This window comes from Rhincodon typus, chromosome 27 (genome assembly GCF_021869965.1).
Source record: "Rhincodon typus isolate 14 chromosome 27, sRhiTyp1.1, whole genome shotgun sequence".
Classification (NCBI taxonomy): Eukaryota; Metazoa; Chordata; class Chondrichthyes; order Orectolobiformes; family Rhincodontidae; genus Rhincodon; species Rhincodon typus.
In genome coordinates, this window is record NC_063358.1 from 25,174,244 (window position 1) to 25,181,431 (window position 7,188).

The 7,188-nt window shown below is 40.8% G+C and overlaps 1 long non-coding RNA gene across 1 annotated transcript in view; it reads right to left on the reverse strand.

The window, feature by feature from the left end:
- Window positions 1-2,437: 2,437 nt before the first annotated feature.
- The window catches only part of LOC125486231, a 6,688-nt gene continuing 1,937 nt past the window's right edge, over window positions 2,438-7,188 (reverse strand). Inside the window, exon 3 of the long non-coding RNA XR_007264919.1 lies at window positions 2,438-2,731. This is a non-coding gene — a long non-coding RNA (uncharacterized LOC125486231). The remainder of the gene's footprint in view (window positions 2,732-7,188) is intronic.

The window sequence follows — 7,188 nt, forward strand, 5'->3', positions numbered from 1 at the left end:
CAACACATGACATTATTTCCCAAGGTACTCAACTTCCATGTCCTTCTCCACAGTAAATACTGACATGAAATATTTGTTTAGTATCTCACCCATCTCCTGTGGTTCCACACATAGACGGCCATGTTGATCTTTAAGTGGCCCTATTCTGTTGTTCTCTCCCTAGTTTCTCTTTTGCCCTTAATGTACTTGTAGAATCTTTTTTTTTTTTTTTGTTTCTCCTTAACTCTTTTTTTTAAAAATTTTTTCTTTTTCCCTTTTTTTTTTTTTTTTTTTTTTTTTGCCCTCCTAATTTCCCTCAAGTATACTTCTGTCCTTTAGACGACTCTGGGGATTCACACAATCCCAACTGTCTATACCTGACATATGCCTCCTTTTTTTTTTTTCTTGATGAGAGCTTCAATTTCTTTAGTCATCCAGTATTTTCTACACCTGCCAGCCTTTCTGTTCACACTAGCAGGAACATACGGTCTCTGATCTCTCATTTTTAAAGGCCTCCCACTTCCCAGCTGTCTGTCTGTCTCTCTCTCCTTCCTCCCTGTGTTTTGGGCAATATGCATCCATCACCAATACAGTCAAAAACAAGTGGCTGGGCCATGACTTTTGCTGTTAATGTGATGTTCTGGTGTGTGCTAATGGCATACTTGCCTGTGCCTATTTGTGATAGTGACTATATATCCAAAAGTATCCTATTCCGCACCATCACCTGCTCAACGTGACCCATGTTCTCGATTACTGACAACATCTCTTCCCAACCACATTCAAATTAAAATGTTCACTCTCATGTTTTGTCATTTTGACCTCTCCTGTAACTATCTCTGTACATATCCTGTAGCCCTACAAACCCCAAATATAATTGAAGCTCAAATGACAATGAGGTTGGTGATGCTCAAAAGTTGTAATGAAGAAGGGCCTTCAACGTGTTGATTTCTCCTCTTCTTCTGCTTTCTCATCACAGTATCTGATTTGTTTATTGCATAAGTTTGTTATCCTGATGCTCTGTTCCAGCTGCTTAATTATTAACTGTAAGGAAATACTTCCTGACTTCTGCACTGAATTTGGCCTCGAGAACTCTGAACCTGTGCTGTTACGGAGCTCTGGAGTATAGTGAGTTTGTTCCTTTTCTGTATCCAATCTCCTTGTATTTAATCTGGTCTTTTTAAGCTGGCAAGTTCTAGTTTATCTAATTGTTTGGCAAGGACTTCATTTTCTAATGTTGTTGCTCTGAAAGTCACTATCTTAATCCTGAGTGGGTGGTCTGAACAAGGCACTATATAGGTTTCAGAATAAGTTTGACTGTTTGAACACAAGATTTAGTAACACTACACTACACTGTCCTATTTTAATGCTGATTCCAACTTTTTTGGAATTGGCAACCAACAAATATATAATTATGTTTTGGCAAGATCTGCCCCAAGTATGTGGTGTCTGTCTATTATTCATAGTTTCACTTAAGCAATAGCATTAGTACTAATTTTGCCTTGTACTCACTAGTCCAATTGCATGTAGTTCCTTTTTGGTTAGGTTTTACCTGCATCCTTTGACTCTACAGTCTTTGTACATTTATAAGGTAATGAGCTGCTCAACCATTTGCATACAGAGTCTAGGTGTTTGATTTAAGAATCCCAATATCTCAAATGGTCCCCCCAGATTGCTCAAATGTCTGCGCTTTCAGCTTCCCACAGTGCCCTTCCTTCAGCCTGTACTTTGGATGTGAAATGGAACTCGGTGGTAGTATATCTAGATGTTTAAATATCATTTATAAATGACCGGGAACTATTTTCCAGGAAACAACTGTGTTCCAGGAGGGCCACCTTCAGTGCTGTACTGGAGAGTCAGGGTTGCACGGAAACTCTCACCTGCTGAAGTAATCTCCTAGCCAGCATGGTAAATTGGATTTAAAAACAAAAAGCTCTAAGATTTGCAAGCAGTAACAAAAGATTTTGGCTGGTGGATCATGTGAGGGAACTTGATCTGATCAGAGGCATGGATGTTGATTGGCGCATTCAAGTTGCAGCAGTTTCTCACCTAGGCAGTGTTTAGTGACCAGGAACACAGGCTACGGCTGGTTGTGGACACCAGTTGAAACACATCTACGTCCTGCACAATGAGGCAGGCTTAACTGATGGAAAGAGAACAGGAGGCTACCCTTCAAGGTGAAATTCTTGCTGCTTTGCAGCATTAGAGATGACGCACAGTGACCGCAGCTGGTTAGCGGGTGAGAGCTAACCTGGGATTGGTGTATATTCTAGGCATGGAGGCTGCAGCAAAGGCTTGGGCAATGCTGCGCTGTCCCTCACCACTGATTCCCTGCCACCCCCTCTGCAACTACCCCCTCACTTTTAAACATGGTGACACTAATATCAATCTCGTTCTCTAAAGTACACACCAAAAAATAATATCATGATGTAGCAAAAATAATCAAAGCAGAAACCATTTTGCCAGTTTGGAAATAAACAGTTTATTCTTTTGATAATTGGCATAAACGGTCATATAATAAAGCTGTCACCGCAACTATTTTCCTTCAACTGCCCTTTTCCCCAGACTCCTGCTGTTGGTTGTTCAAAATGTCAATCATCATGGAGCCCTACCTTCTCAAGACCTTTGAGTTCTGGTTTTGACTTTGAAAATTTTGGTCCCATTGCTATACCTCCTCTTCCCTTTTTGTTTCTATCCCCATTTTTGCACATTGTCTGATCCGTTATTTTCTCCAAAGGCTGGCATAGTTGGGCAGCTGGAAGATTTTATAAAAAAAAAAAACAACTTGTAAATCTCAAACCAAAAACCGAATCCCCCTCCATCCTGTCCATTTTCAAGTTTGAACTCAAACATGGGAATATGCAACTGATCTGCTCAGAGGAGGATTGGTCAGTCAAACCTTTTTTGGAGGTTACATGCCCATGCCCTTTTTTTTTTTTTTTTTGAGATTTGAGATTCTTGCAGTTTAATTCAAGACTGAGCACCCAGGACCCAGGTGACCTGGCATGTAAAAGGAGATGAAAAGGCAGAATCCAAGTGCATTTACAGCACTACATGTGGGCATGGACAAATGAGGAATGATTCCCACTGGACCAAAGAATATATTTCTTCACACATCCTGCAGTTACCCATCATCCTTGAATCTCACTCTTGATGTTGGATGGTAAATCAGCTCTTATAAAACATTAAGAAAACCCTGTGTTTCCCTGTGTTTCATTTCTCCATGATGTGGTCAGTCCAAACTTCCGACCTTTTTTTATTCAACAATCTTTTTCATTTCATTCCAAACATATGGTCAGCTGGGAGCTGAATTGGTTGCGATAAATCTCAGCCTTCTGTTTTAGTGTTTACTGCAGTATTTCATTCTTAATCATTACATTAAATGTAATGTCTGCTCGAAGCCCCAATGGAAGATAAAGACCTTTGCGCTGATCAAAGTAGTGGGTTGGATATCCTTACTTGCCAGAATGTAGACAGAGGTATGGAGAGTCAAAAGGACAATCAACTGGCTAACAATAAAGCTTTGAAGTAAAGTCCACATTGGACTCAGTGTTAACTCTCTTCCTCTTCTCAGGTGCTACCAGATTTGTCAAGTTTCTCCAGTAATTGCTGCTTTCATTTCCCATTTCCATTGCATGCAGCACTTTTTGTTTTAAACCTAAAAATCTTACTCTGCACTTGACAGCAGTTTGCAAACTGAGTGGGATTGTCCAATCTAGAAGACCAAACTAGTGGAACAGAAACTACAATCTAAAATGGAGATGAGGTGGATCACCGTTTTTAATGAGGTTGGAATCTTTGACTAGTTTTGCTCCTTATGTCATCTGTTGAACACTTTTTTTTATTTTTTGCAGAATTTATTTCAATTAAATTCAATGACTTAAATTTGTGCCAAACGTTTTTCAAACCCTTGTCTCCTGGACTCTTCTTGATGTATGCTTCTTTACAATTTACAAATGTACAGCAGTGTAATTAGTTTGGAAGAGTATTGAGGAAACAATATGGTTAAACTAATGCCCTAAGAGTTATTCCAGTATCAGGCCACAAGATTGGTTGCCACTTCTAGAGGATGACTCTAGACTGGAGAACAAATAACACTTTCAATGTAGTTACAGTCAGGACTGTGGTAAACTCAGTATTCACTGCACAGACACAACTTATATTTCAATTTTATCACTTTACGCCACCTACAATCCAACACCACAACTGAAGAGATATTTCCCTCCCCACCCCATCCGCCTTTCGTAGGGACCACTCTTCCTCTGACTCCCTCGTCCGCTCCACACTCCCCACTAACCCCAGTACCTTTTCCCTGCAACAGCAGGAAGTGCTACACCTGCCACTACAAGCCCCCCGCCCCATCTCCATTCAATGCCCAAAACACACCTTTCATATCAGACAGGGGTTCACCTGCACATCCTCCAACTTGGTCTACTGTATCCACTGCTCGTGATGTGGCCTTCTCCACATCGGGCAGACTTTCATAGAGCTTCTGCGCTCTGTTCACGACAAACGACAACACCTGATTGCCAACCATTTTAACTCCCACCCCTGGGTGACATGTCCATCCTGGGCTGCCTCCAGGGCCACAATGACCCCACGTGCAAACTGGAGGAGCAACACCTCACATTCTGCCTTGGGAGCCTACAGCCCAACGGTCTAAACATGGAATTCCACCACTTTTAAAATATCCCCACCCCCGGCCTCCTCCCATGTCCAATCCTCCTTCTCATCCTGGTCTCCTTGACTTGACACAACCTGTCCATCTCTCCCACCTATCTGCCCCACCATCCCAATGACCAATCCCCACCACTCCCTAAATAAAAACCGAAAGAACTGCAGATGCTGTAAATCGGGAACAAAAATAAAGTTGCTGGAAAACCTCGGCAGGTCTGGCAGCATCTGTGAAGAAAACAAATCGGTTACTGTTTCGGGTCCGGTGACCTCAGTTCTGAGGAAAGGTCACCGAACCCGAAAAATTAACTCTGATTTGTTTTCTTCACAGATGCTGCTAGACTTGCTGAGCTTTTCCAGCAACTTCTGTTTTTGTCCCACCACTCCCCACATGCACTCACCTATCACTATTCCATCTCCCTTCCCCAGCCCCACCCCCCTCTTTTTTTTTCTCTTTATTTCTGAGCTCCCTTCCCCCTCCCCTTCTTCTGAAGAAGGGTCCTGACCTGAAACATCAACTTTCCTGCACCTCTGCTGCTTGGCCTGTTGTGTTCCTCCAGCTCCACACTGCGTTGTCTCTAACTCCAGCATCTGCAGTTCTTGCTATCTCTGAAATATAAACTTTCCAGTATTTTAAACTGCACCTGAGTATTGTAAAATTTAAATAGACATCTTGTATTGCTTACTGCATTATTTCATGTATTAATCTGATTTTGGAATATCTTCATACAAATGGATTAAAAGGAATGCAAAGATTTTTTGATGGCTGAATATGAAATGCAAATGATAGCAAAATCTCATTAAACTTGGATAAGTGTGTTGTTCAATATAAGAACAAACTGTTTAATTCATTCTAACTGATTCAAATAATTTCTTCCAGTTTCTTTGTCCCTGTACATGTAAATTAAGGGCTAGTGGATTGTTTGTCGTTATGGCACCAAAGGACGCTTTCAGCCCTGCGAGTCCTGGCCAGCTCCCCATAAAGCCATTTATTTAGGGCCATTTTTGCTCAAGTGCCCGTTCCATTCCTTTTTGAAACTTTTATGCATTGTCTCTATGCTACTAAATTGATGTGACCATTTTTTTTTTTAGTTGTCTTCCCCTCTTTTGAAGGACTTGACTCTTTTCTGTAGTACTGTTTTTGGGTGTCATCCAATACCTTGAGAGCTGTGAGTGACCTTCAGCAGGCTACATGATTTCAGTGAAGTAGTGAAGTCACTGTTCAATTTGAATTCTTTTTGCCTGATGTTTGCTGATGGATGCATTCATCACATGGTGATTCTGAGCTGGATTTTCCCTGAAATTCAGGGGTACTAAGGGTATGCTGTCCCTATTCTCATTCCAAATAAATGAGGAAACTCCGCACAGAGTGGGGATTAAATCTAGAATCTTTGTTTGCGCTTCTCTGTTAAGCATTAACTAATGCCACTGAACCATCACAGAAAGACTGCATTGCTTAAGCAATAAAATATTCTAGTTACAAAGATTTGCAAATTCTCTTGTCACTTTACTGTGAATTAAAGCTAGAATACAGTGCTTTTGATGGAGATTGCAGTTGTTTGTTCTGTAATTAATTGGAATGTCAAGTGAACATTTTGAATAAAAATCCATAAGTTATTAATCGTCAAGTTACTTGATTATTTGTCATGGCTTTTCAATACAGATGTTATTTCCATAGCCTTTTTTATTGTTGTTGACACTCTGGTTGCATATTTCCACCATAACTTGTTGATTTGCACACATTCAAAACCAAGAACTATTTTCTTAATTCTAAAATCTGTGCCTTGATTTTTTTTGATATTGTGTAATGGATTTGGACTTGTAGAATGAGGGCAGTAAGATCAGGTGCCAAATTTTGAGGTGATTGGTAAGAGTTCAGCTATCCTTATCTGTTCAAGTAGCAGGTTGTACTTGAGATATGTTTGTACATTCAGAAACACTCAATGCTATTACTTAGATGTGAGAAGAATGCATAGTCAATAGGAGCAGAATGAGCCATTTGGTCCCCTGAGCTTTCTGCACCATTCAATAAGATCATGATCTTTGTTATTCATTTATGGGATGTGAGTGTTACTGGCTGGGCCAAAATTTATAGCCCTTGAAGGTGATTGTGAGCTATTGTATGTAGCCCATTTGCTGTAGGTAGACTTGCAATATTGTTGAGGAGGGAACTCTCAGGATTTTGAACCAGTTTTGACATTGAAGGAATGATATATTTCCAAGTCTGGATGGTGAATGGTTGAGAGGAACATGCAGATGGTGGTGTTCCCATGTATCTGCTGCCCTTGTCCTTCTAGGTGGTAGTGGTTGTGGGTTCGGAAGGTACTGTCTAAGGAGTCTTGGTGAATTTCCGCAGTGTATCTTGAAATGGTACACTCTGCTATTACTGACTGTGGTGGAGGGAGTGAATATTTGTGGATATAGTACCAATCAATCAGGCTGCTTTGACTTGGGTGGTATCGAGCTTGTTGGTGTCAAGTGTGTTGTTGAAGCTGCTCTCACTCTGGCAAATGTGGAGCATTACATCACATTCCTAAC